The 13,007-nt window shown below is 41.8% G+C and overlaps 1 protein-coding gene across 3 annotated transcripts in view; it reads left to right on the forward strand.

The window, feature by feature from the left end:
* Positions 1-13,007, forward strand: part of HMGCLL1 (3-hydroxy-3-methylglutaryl-CoA lyase like 1) — a 176,451-nt gene that overhangs the window by 23,400 nt on the left and 140,044 nt on the right. The window contains exon 1 of one of the 3 annotated variants that reach the window (XM_083177322.1): positions 10,679-10,801. The exons of the other annotated variants lie outside the window; for them this stretch is intronic. The gene's annotated coding sequence lies outside the window, so the exon portion shown is untranslated. Of the gene's footprint in view, positions 1-10,678; positions 10,802-13,007 lie in introns of those variants that run through there. 3 annotated transcript variants of the gene reach the window in all.

The following is a 13,007-nucleotide window of genomic DNA, read 5'->3' on the forward strand; positions in this document are numbered from 1 at the left end:
GACACCATATTATTCTGTATACCTAAATATTTGGATGATACCTATCACATCCTTGTGGCTACAGAATTTACTTAAGGTGGCCATACACGGTGCAATATTCCTGTGCGTTGTGAACTAGATCGGATTGCATGCAATTTGCATGCGATTGGCGTGTGATGCAATCGGGACCTAGTTCAAAAAGCACGGGCTGCACAGACTTTATGTGCTGTGCGATGGGATGCCCGCAGGAGCGCGCATCGCATTGCACAGCACTCTTGCACCGTGTATGGGCACCTTTAGGGTCCATGTTCTCAAATCACACAATAAGCAGGCATTTTATAAACAGAACATCATCTACAGAAGGGAAATGTTTAAACGAAACGCTGCATGGTATATTACAGAAAGGGTAAAAGATAACTAGTTTCATTCTCTGTGCTGTCACACCACACTTGGCCTCTGGCTATCCAAGTAAATTGTTTGCTTTAATAAACTATAGCTTTTCTGACAACTTTTGTGTTTTCATAAAATGATTTTTTTTGTGCTTCTCTTGTTACATTGCCTCTGCCCTTTATCTAAGTGTTTTTTTTTATATTATTATTATTCTTTGGTAATGATTCGATTGTAGTATTCCATTCAATATATATTTCTTCTTTTAGGGAATGTATTTGTTAAGGTTAAGTCTGATGTCTCAATAAATTTGATATTAGCGCTTTCTATGATTTATTATCACAGTCCCTTTAATCTGGTGATTAATAGAAAAGTAAATTCTCCATATAATTTGTTTGGCTCAGTTTGTTAAGTATGACAATTCAAGTGTCTTATAAGATTTCTTTACACTCCAATTAGTAAGAAAACTCAGTTGATTATAATTACCAGAGACCACGCTTGATGTGAGGTGACACCAGCGGGGTGTAAGGGCTTGTAACGGGGAACTTCATCCAATTCAACCGGCGGGGCTCTGTTGTAATTGGAGCCTCCGTTGGGAGCAGGCAGTAGCTCTCCCGTCTCCCGCTGTCTTCTAGATGTTTGGAGAGAGAGGAGGACGTCACACTCACTGGCCCGATGTTCGCGCTGTAGGGGATCACCGCAGGTCACTCCCAGCGTTTAGGCTTGCGAAGCGAAGGTCTCAGGAGTAATGCAGAATAGGAGATGAAACAAAGCAGGGGGCTGTAGATTCAATGCTGATAGCAGGCTTGTACTGGCTTGACGCGTTTCTCCATCCACAATGACTGACGGTTTCCTCAGAAGCTGGAGAGTTGTACTGCTGTCTTGGTTTAAAAAGGTATGGCCAATCACCATCCAGGGTTGATTATATTACACCTGTGTTCTTAATTAGATCACCGTGTACATAGGTGTATTTTGGCAGGCGTTTGTATTATATCTAATTACATCCACATTCTTATGTTACATCATTCATGCTGTGAATATCTTAAGAACAATAGTATATATACATAGTTTTACCACAAAATAATAATAATCATAATGGCGTCAATGAGCGTCACTATATTTAAATTAAATATATTAAATATAGTGACGCTCAATGATGCCATTATGATTATTATTATTTTGTTATAACATAAAAATATGTGGATGTAATTAGATATAATACAAATGCCTGCCAAAATACACCTATGGACAAGGTGATCTAATTAAGAACACAGGTGTAATATAATCAACCCTGGATGGTGATTGGCCATACTACCTTTTTAAACCAAGACAGCAGTACAACTCTCCAGCTTATGAGGAAACCGTCAGCCATTGTGGACGGAGAAACGCGTCAAGCCAGTACAAGCCTGCTATCAGCATTGAATCTACAGCCCCCTGCTTTGTTTCATCTCCTAATCTGCAATAATCCTGAGACCTTCGCATCGCAAGCCTAAACGCTGGGAGTGACCTGCGGCGATCCCCTGCAGCGCGAACATTGGGCCGGTGAGTGTGACGTCCTCCTCTCTCTCCAAACATCTAGAGGACAGCGGGAGATGGGAGAGCTACTGTCTGCTCCCGACGAAGGCTCCAATCACAACAGAGCCCCGCCGGTTGAAGGGGATGAAGTTCCCCGTTACAAGCCCTTACACCCCGCTGGGGTCACCTCACATCAAGCGTGGTCTCTGGTAATTATAATCAACAGAGTTTTCTTACTATTGGAGTGTAAAGAAATCTTATAAGACACTTGAACTGTCATACTTAACAAACGGAGTCAAACAAATTAATATGGAAAATTGACTTTTCTATTAATCACCAGATTAAAGGGACTGTGATAATAAATCATAGAAAGCGCTAATATCAAATTTATTGAGACATCAAATTTACTGAGATATTAATGCTGAATATCTACTGTTTTTATAATTATAATTTTATATGTATGGGTATGTGTATAATTTTTTATATTCTTTTTTATTAAATTGAATGGATCAACACAGTGCGCTCTCTTTATTTAGTGTTTTTAGTCCTTAATCGAATTTATTTCACTTGGGAGCAGCATAAATATAGAACTAGTGCTGTGATTTTTTGATTAGTACTTAATTGGCTGCGCCTGATATACCTAGTGTATATATTTTTCTGTTAAGGTTAAGTCACTGTTTAATTAATGAGTAGTTTTGTTCATTTTAGTACAGGTTGAGTATCCCTTATCCAAATATCCCTTATCCAAATTATCCAAAACCATAGTCTCCAAAATGTACTTTTATTTTTTATTTTTTTGCTAAAAACCTACTGGGTACTTCTGTAACTGGCACTGCTGGGGAACAGGTAACTGGCACTAAATATGTTAGGACATGATTGCTTGGCATTCAAATTCAGTACCTGAGATTGTATTCGATCTTTGTTTCATGTTTTAAAACCTTGTTTCATGCACAAATAAAATATATGTTTGTGTATTTCATGTGTTTGATGTGTTTATACAACATAAATGCAAGATACCTCAGGATACATCATTCAAATATAAAAATATTCCAAAATACGGAATAATCCGTTATCCAAAATTCTTCTGCTCCCTATCATTTTGGATAAGGGATACTAAACCTGTATCAGTTGTTTAATAAAGTCCCCTTACAGGCAAAATGCATTCCATTAGGTATTTGATACAAGTGTTAGTAGAATAGCTATTGTGTTCCCCACAGTGATTAATGATGGATTGTTTTATCCTTCTTGTTTTAAGCTCTATTTTTGCTTCATTTATAGCAGAGTGCATGGTGTGGGACGCACATGCAAACACACCAGCTTGTCATGCTTCAAAAGTTCTCAAATCCAGGATGAATAATAGCACATTAACTGTTTTGATACCTTAAGGACTTCATTTTAATGTAATTGTCATAATCATCAGTAACTTACTTTAAATCAACACACAAGTAAAATACATCATAATGACAATTCCAGTATTATGTAGCTTTCACATCACATAAAACATTTTGAAACGTTTTGAAAAACTGTAATTTTAAATGGTATTTTAAACGGGTCTAGTGTTCATATTGCAGCAGATTACCATTTAAACATACCGTTTAAATTCCATTCACATCACCAGTCAAGCCGTTTAACCTCTGAACACGTTTCTACCCACAGCTTATTTCCTGGTTCAGGGAAGGGACACAAGACAAGGGACAGCCTATCACAGTGCTCTAACCTTTATTTTTTACTAAATACCATTTCAGTGCCATTCAGACAGCACAAAAAACGGCTCTGAATTGGCTTTAAAACGGGTAGGACTCTGCTTTTTAAACGTGTTGAAATACCAGTTAACTTTAAATGGTATTTCAACAATGACACTTTCACACTGCAGCCTTAAATGTTTTAAAAGGCAAAAAAACGGCAATATACCGTTTTAAAAGTGTGATGTGAAAGCTACATTAAAGTGCACATTTTGCACTTACAGTTGTAATGGGCTGGTTCACTTGCAAAGGCAAATTCCTTCTCAAATGGGCAAAACCATGTGCACTGCAGGGGGGGGGGTGGCAGATGTGACTTGTGCAGAGAGATTTAGATTTGGGTGAGTTATTTTGAAAATACTGGCTGCTTTATTTTTACACTGCAATATAGATCTCACTTTGAAGTAAAGCCCACCCAAATCTAATTCTCTCTGCACAAGTTACATCTGCCCCAGCTGCAGTCCACATGGTTTTATCCATTTCAGAGGGAATTTGCCTTTGCGAGTGAATCAGAATAACCCCCTATCTGTATGCATACAGTCACATTTCCGCTTGACCCTTGCAGTAGTTAATTTGAGTAACTGTTTAGAGTGTTGATACTGGGAGTTCCCACGTAAATGAATATATATTTTGAAATTAAATGTTTTTACTTATATAACATATATATTATGTTTGGCTAGATAACTTGGAAATTAAAGCAATTTGACAATCAGTACTTTGTGAATAGGAAATCCATATATGCTGCCTTCTAACCACCATAAACAAGTCATAAAGGTGACTAGTAAAATACTATACTTCTGGGAAAACAGCCAGAAAGAATCATTTCCTGAGGATGAAAGGATTTCCAAATCTTTGGAAATTCAAACATTAATGTCGGGTACTGAAGACAAAAAGGTGGACCTTTAATTTCTTCCAGGTAAAAAGTATGTGAGCTTCATAAGTATAAAACCAGGGAGTTGTGATAAATGACATATAGTACTGTACTGTATACTACATCACTGTTATTGTAAAAATGTGTTGCAGATCAGTTTTCCAGTGGACTTTATCAACACATAATCAGCAGTGAATGGAAATTTGTTATTTTGTAAAAAAAAAAAAAACTTTTGAACATTTAGGGGGATCTACAATGCAGGGTCACGGCTGTTGGCTATCTCCAACCTCTGGATTTTAGGCACATGTAGAAAAGAAATGGGAGGAGGCGCGCATGTGAGTATAAAGTGTAACAATTTTACTAATTCATAAAAGCTCACGTACACAGAGGATTAAAACAATCTGTATGGTATCACCAGCGTCCATCATCGGCACACTAAGGCTTCCCCAGGACGGTGGCTTCTGCGGCTGTAGTTAGCAGGACAGCGTGGACATGCTCCGTCACGCCAAGCTTTTATGAATTAGTAAAATAAAATTGTTATACTTTATACTCACATGCGCGACATGCTCAGGTGCCTTCTTAGAACAAGTATAACATCCTGAGAATTACAAATTCATAGGCACAATCAAATCAGGACATAGTGGACCTGGAGTCTCATATTATAAGACAACAAGAGCCATAATGCTCCCTACCAAGGGAATTATGATGTGGGGCAAAAAGGCAACTACCCCCTCCTTCTGTCATATCAAATTAAGCTGTTCCAATTAATTATTTCATTGAGTCCACCAGGACTAGTTGTTCCCAGGCGGACTTTCCATTGTGACTCTTTCACCAAAAGGGACATCGCCCGATCGCCACTCCTCAATGATAAGGGCACATGATCGATCATAAAATACCTTAATGACTCCAGGGAGTGGCCGGCCTCCCTGAAGTGCCTGGCAACTGGTTGATCGATATCCCGACCCTTCAAGGCCAACCCAATGGAGGACCTTTGACCTGCCATCCGTTGTTTGAACTTACAGGTTGTTTGGCCTACATAACTAAGGCCACACAGTCACTTAATCATGTAGACCACATGCGTGGTGTCACAGGTAAGAACAAACCTGATATTGTAATTTTTGTCACAGTTGGGATGTGTGAATGTCTTGCATGGGATTATAAATTTGCATGTAATGCAATTATGACAACTATAGTACCCAGCAGGTTTGACATACACATTTGGATGTAAACTTTTTCCCAATCCTGTGATATCAGATCTAACTAAACGATCTTTAAGGTTCCTTCCTCGGGTGTAAGCCAAGATGGGTCGTTTCTCCCTAAAGATGGGTAAATCTTTGTCTGTACTGACAATCGCCCTGCAAGATGGGGTGTACTGTGGAGAAATCGCTCACTAATGCGACAGGGGTAGGCCTCTTTTCAGGGCCAGAGGGTGGTAGCTTGTTGATCGCAGCAGCGTATTGCGATCGGTGGGTTTATTAAACACCTTGGTGTTAATTTTGCCATTTTTTAACTGGACCTGGACATCCAAAAAGTGTAGACACTCCCGATGGTGGGTGTACGTAAACTTAATGAACGGGCTGTTGTTATTCACATGAGCCATGAGTTGGACAAAACACTCCTCTCCGCCCGTCCACAACAGGAACACGTTGTCAATGTACCTGGTGTACATCAACATGTGCCCCCTAGTGGACGGGTCAGAGAGTAATAACTCAAATTCAACGGCAAACATAAACACATTCGCATTACATATATACAGGTAAGGTAGTTCGGCACTGCTGCTGATCCAAAGTAAATTCCGTGGTGCCTTCCTCGGAAATGTAATATACACTGGGTTCCTTATGCGCCGACAAACAGCTCCAATAAGGCAGGCGGCACTCCAACTGTATAGGTTCAAAGGAACGATTTTATTTCATATCGGCAGGTAGCAGCCTGCTTGTAAGTGTATCTCTTATCTGAGATTGCCGTACCCCCCCCCCCCCCATCTGCATTATTGTTAGTATAAGGGCACCCAGTGAAGTATTACAGCAGGGCTGGGCAACACCGGCTCTCCAGATGTTGATGAACTACACATCCCAGCATGCCTTGCATCAGTTTCAACATGGCCACATAGCAAAACTATCTCAAAGCATCCTGGGATGTGTAGTTCATTAACATCTGGAGGGCCGGTGTTGCCCAGCCCTGTATTACAGCATTGGAGCCTGTGGATTGTTGCCAGTCTTTGTGTTTGCTATATATATATATATATATATATATATATATATATATATATATATATATATATATATATATATATATATATATATATTTATTTATATATATATATATATATATATATATATATATGCTACTATATCACCCCTTTCCTGATTAAACCTGTTTATGTGTCAAACCACAATACAATAGTATATACAGATATGCTAAGCCAGGGGTTCCCAATCTTTTTTGATTCACGGCACCCTAGAGAATCAGAATTTTTTTCACGGCACCCCTAGGTCCAAAAAAAATTAATTTGATTGGGTTTATATGCGATTCTTAGTGGCAGTTATGTGGTAAAGGACAGGATTTGCTTCTGTTTGTACACATTCTATGATTGGCAGCCACCAGCACTGGTTTTGCTCATAAATAATTAACCATTAATAATTTGAGTTGGTCCTGGACCACCAAGCCGCGGCACCCCTGCATGTGTCCCGAGGCACCCCAGGGAGCCACGGCACACAGTTTGGGAACCACTGTGCTAAGCTAATAGATGCAGCTTGCATCCGCAACAAACTATTCCCATTGGTAAAACCGACCCTGAACAATTTATTGTGACTAGAGGGTTCAGCTCAATTGTACCGTGCCATAAGCATGGAATATACAGTAGGTAATTTTTCCTGAACAAAACAGAATGAAATAAAGAACTGTTTGCTGGCTTCTAGTCACAAAATTTGAGTTACACGGAGTAAGAGATGTATGAACTACTACACTGTGTTTCCTAAGTGCCTGTGATCTTCATACAGTTTCCTGTCACCTGCTAAAGTCAATACTCCATTTATTCATTGAACTTCTCGCACCTCATTCCCCAGCATTTAGCCAATCTCCCTAACCACAATGTTATTTCCTTTACATTTCAGCCATTTCACAACTTCTGTTTCTGTCTGCTATTCCCTCAAATATTCTATTGTTATTATAGCTTACATTATTTCTAAAATAAGGTAGCAGGGTGCACAGGAATGAGTTTCCAGAGAGAGGATTATGTGCAAGGAAAAGGCAAACTAATGGGAATCTTGTAGGTGCAGTGAGGAATTGGCATCAATAAAGAAGCGGTTTTTGGTGAAGTAAATGTTAAGATTAATGATTAGACCATACTTGCCGACTTTGGCAAACTCCTCTCCGGGAGAAGCCCGGAGAGGAGTGAATGGGGTGCGGGAAGAGGCTTAGTTATGGGGGCAGGGTGAGGCTGACATCACCAAGTCCCGCCTCCATGACATACAGCCGCCTCTATTTTCGGGTCCTTGGATGGGGGGATGGTCTAAAATAGGATTCATGGGCATTTTCGTGTTCCCGCGACCAGCATAGTCAGAGTAGGCAGTACGTAGTTAGCGTAGCGTCCCTGTCAGAATCGGCGCAGTGTTCCCGCAACTAGCGTAGTCATCTTAGTTAGTCAGAACTAGCATCCCTGTCAGAAACAGCTTCTTGTTCTAGTATCGTAGTTAGTCAGAAGTAGTGTCCCTGCCAGAAATACTGTCTTGTTCTCGCGGCCGCTTAGCGCAGCCAGCGTCCCTTCCAGATGCAGCGTAGTGTTCCCACAGACAGCGTAGTGTAGTCAGTCAGCTGGTAGATTTAGTGGTACGCAGTTAGCGTAGTCAGTCATCTGTTATATTCTGTGAGAGTCAGACCAGCTGTTAGATTCTGTGAGGTCAGACCCATTTCAGTCACGGCTGCTGAAAAGCTCACTCTTTCAACCTGCCACAGATGGAGGAGGAGTCGGTGGCTTTTCTACAAAGCCACAAATTTCTGCCTGACAAACAGACCTGCCCCAATGGCCACCCTATGAGGCTAAATGTCAGGGAGCGAATGTGGCGCTGCCGCATCCGCAGCTGTGGAAAGAAGGTCAGGGCAGCACAATGGTTCAGAGGGTGCCAGGGAAGCTACACTAACTACATACTGCCTACGCTGACTATGCTGGTCGCGGGAACACAGCACGCTACTTCTGACTGACTACGCTGGTCACAGAAACACGATGCCAATTCTGAAAGGGATGCTACGCTAACTACGTAACTGCCACCGTGAAACTACACAAGTACCGTTTAGTTAAATATTGCACCCAAAACAGATATTTTAAGGATCTCTCACAGAAACATTGGATTAAGGGCCAGATGCACTAAGCTTCAAAAGTGATAAAATGGAGAGTGATAAACAGCCAGCCAATCAGCTCCTAACTGCCATGTCACAGGCTGTGTTTGAAAAATCTCAGGCAAGAACGGATTGGTTGGTTGTTTATCACTCTCCATGTTATCACTTTTGAAGCTTAGTGCATCTGGCCCTAAGAGTTTTGCTTATAAATGCAAGAATAAGCCTATATCCGAAGAAAAGGTCTGTATTGTCAAATATAGGGTTTATTCCTATTAATAAAAAGCTTCCATGAACGGATCTACAGAATGTTAAAAACTCAGGCTAAAGTTGAAGCCACTAATTAAAAGAAAGCCACAATTCTCTATGATTCCTGTGAGTTTCAGTTAGTGTTGTGTGAGGAACTAATGGAACGATGCATGCAAGCAGCATTGAATTTCCATCTCAGTTCTTGGAGGGGCATGTAGGAGAGGTCTCAGGCCCTTATTCTGATTGATGCGGACTTTACCGCGTTCTTACGGATTGCGTCTTTACGGCGTCTGCGCATGCGTAGAGAACGCAACGCGCATGTGCCACGCCTTGACTCGGTACCAGTTCGGACAAAGCCCGTCCAAAACTGGTCACCGCAATCAGTCGGGAAATAGGGGCGTATTATGGGCGTCATGCGGAATGACACATGGGCGTAGTTTCAAAGTGGGCAAAACGGGGCGGAAACATGGGCGGACACGGGGGAGTACACTTATGTTGGGGGGCGTACATTCGGAAACCACTCCGAATGCACGCGAGCAAAAAGGGCTGAAATGTGCGGTGTCCACAAGTGTACTATTGCTTTGCGGACACCACTCGTTCATGCGGTAGGCGAACGTACGCCTAATGACTACAACCATTAACACCTGAACCCAATACAATCTACTCCTTTACTCATTACTCACTAATAGGACGCTTGTCAGTGCTTTAATTGAAACGATTGCTGCTTCAAGGAAACCTTACTCATCAGCCACATATGCTGTACTTCTCAGACACTTAAAAACTGCTAACAATTGACATGACAGAATATTAATACTAGCAATACACATGTGTATTCGACATGTACTCATGAAACCACACATTTTGGGTAAAGTAAACACATTTATTTATATTCATGTCACACTCAATGCCACTGTCATGCAATGACCATAAAATTAAACATCACAACTATAAACAACATGGCAGGAATGCAGCAAAATAAATAATAATAAAACAAAAATATAATAGCACACAGATGGACAGTGGGTCATGTGATGTCTTGCAGAAGATACTTCATAGTGGGTTGTTTGGCGTAAATACTCCGCTTACGTGCGGTAGCACCGCTTGGCTCCCGGTCGGATGCGGTATTCCCGAGCATACTCTGTAATACTCTGTAATACCGTGCCGAATCGGAGTGTTTCTCCCGCACACGCATGGTTTGTATGTCGTCCGTAAACACGCCCTGTTCTTAAAGAGTGAGTCCGTCCGAATGCGGAGGACACGTGGGCGTTTCTACGGACGATGGCCGCATGCGGAAAAACACCGTGGCGTGCGGACCGCTCCGTAAGAATGCGGGAATTTCCGCACAGATCAGAATAAGGGCCTCAGTAAGGAGACAACTCCTGCATGTATATATACAAGTATAGAATATATACCGAGCCCTGAGGCTGCCTCACTGCATCACACTCAGGGTTACCACTCCCAGAACATACAAATAGAACAAAATGTAGTGGACACAGGATCCCGTATACCAGAATAAAACAATATACATTTCTTCTTGTATGTTTTATCCCAGGTTGCAGCCAACATTGCAACCTAGGATCCAACATCAGTTCCCCACAGAGGCAAGCTTTGTAAACCTCACCTTGCTCAGAGAACAAATAGAAGTGGGGGCTGCCAGGTCAGGAAGTCCTCATGGTGACACGCAGACCCTTGATTCTTTCCCCTCCCAGATGGCACAGCCACAAAGTAGGTAAATATGAAGTCCTAATAATTTATAAATGTCAGTTTTCTTGGGGTAATTGTCTGGGTGCGGGGCCCCCTTGAGCTTGTCTGGCTGGACCACTCCAGGGCATCGCTACTATACACATAGACTCACATAAACATATCATCATTTTTCTATGTACTGTATGTCTTTTTTATATGTATTTTTTCACATATTTTTTTGACACACCCTTTATCACTATTAGTTGCTTACACATACCCTACATTCTATGACACTTTACACTCTATTACACTTCACAGCTATATTTTATTTATGTGATGCCCTGGGTGGTTTTGCTGGACTGGCTTGGGGGTGCCCTGCGCCCCAGGCATGAACCCCATAGTGCTAGGGACCTGCTCTAATGAGGAGACCTTAACGTGGAGAGCAGGTAGATATATTTGGCCAAATGTATGCTAACATCCTCATAAATGAATTATAAAAGGAATACATGTTAGCAGTAATGATAGCATAGTGCACCCGCAAACCCCCTCTGTCTTGCATATAGCTAAAAATCTCAGCAAGGTAGCACCTCTCATTACAGGGTGTGCAGTCTAGGGCCCCCCTTTGTCCAAAGTATAAAGTGGTGTTACCAAAAAGATTTAGCTGACAAGGTGGTAACTGACTGAAACAGTGTCTTGTGCCACAATACACTTGTCCAAGTTAAGGGAAGCTTATTTCCCAAGAGCAACAACAACGTGGGGAGGATTCTTCACAACATTGGGTGTGTTGGTATGTTCTTTCAGGAAACGTGAGATATGCTTGGAGAATGTACCACAAGCGACTGACAAAACTGTAGTGAATACTGTAAAGCAAAACATTGCTCATGAATATATCATAGGTTATACAAACATAGAATTTGACGGCAGATAAGAACCACTTGGCCCATCTAGTCTGCACCTTTTTAAACATGTTACCTCAAACCATATTTGATCCTTATTTTTTTGTAAGGATATCAATATGCCTATCCCAAGCATGTTTAAATTGTACTACTGTATTTGCGTCTACCACCTCTGTTGGGAGGCTATTCCACTTACAGTATCTACTACTCTTTCTGTGAAGTAATTCTTCCTCACATTTCCTCTGAATCTTCCTCCCTCTAGTGTCAGTGCATGTCCTCGTGTTCTGTTGCTCCTCTTTCTGTGAAGAATGTCTCCCACCTGTACCTTGTTAAAGCCCTTGATATATTTGAAAGTTTCTATCATGTCCCCCCTTTCCCTTCTTTTCTCTTTTAGTTATGATTTCTTGTGCATCTACAAAACAGATGATTTGAATGAAACAGGTTTTCTGCACCTGGAAGTGACTCATAACTATATTTCTATTGTTCCTGAAATTGATGTCCACACATAGAGGGAAATTCACTAAGATGGAAGTTCCATTTCATATGGGATGTTGCTATGGGCAACCAATCAGCTCATGTCTATTATCTTCTAGACTCTAGAACAGGGCTGGGCAACACCGGCCCTCCAGATGTTGATGAACTACACATCCCAGCATGCCTTGCATCAGTTTCAGCATGGCCACATAGCAAAACTAATGCAAAGCATCCTGGGATGTGTAGTTCATTAACATCTGGAGGGCCGGTGTTGCCCAGCCCTGCTCTAGAAGATAAAATACAGTATCTGATTAGTTGCCCATAGCAACATCCCATGTGAAATGGAACTCCCATCTTAGTAAATTTCCCCCATAGAATGTGCAAATAATAAAGATTACTTGTACATCAATTAGGGCCAGATGTATCAAGCTTTAAACAGTGATAGAGAGATGGAGAGTGATAAACGGATTCAGTACTGAATCCCGGCGGTCGGGATCCCGGCGTTCAGAATCCCGACGCCGGAATCCCGACAGCCAAAATCCCGACAAGGGGGGGACGAGGATCGCCCCCCCTTGCGGGCTCGCTGCGCTCGCCGCGCAGCGGGCCCGGTGCCTCGCTACGCTCGGCACACTAATTTATTCTCCCTCCAGGGGTGTCGTGGACACCCCAGGAGGGAGAATGTGTCGGGATTTCAGCGGTCGGGATTCCGGCGTCGGGATTCTGAACGCCGGGATCCCGACCGCCGGGATTTTAACTGCATCCCTGATAAACAACCAGCCAATCAGCTCCTACAATTACACAGGCTGGGTTTGAAAAATAACATGTAGGAGCTGATTGGTTGGTTGTTTATCACTCTTGATTTTATCACTTTTGAAGCTTGAT

This window comes from Crinia signifera, chromosome 3 (assembly GCF_055691185.1).
Source record: "Crinia signifera chromosome 3, ASM5569118v1, whole genome shotgun sequence".
NCBI classification, from domain to species: Eukaryota; Metazoa; Chordata; class Amphibia; order Anura; family Myobatrachidae; genus Crinia; species Crinia signifera.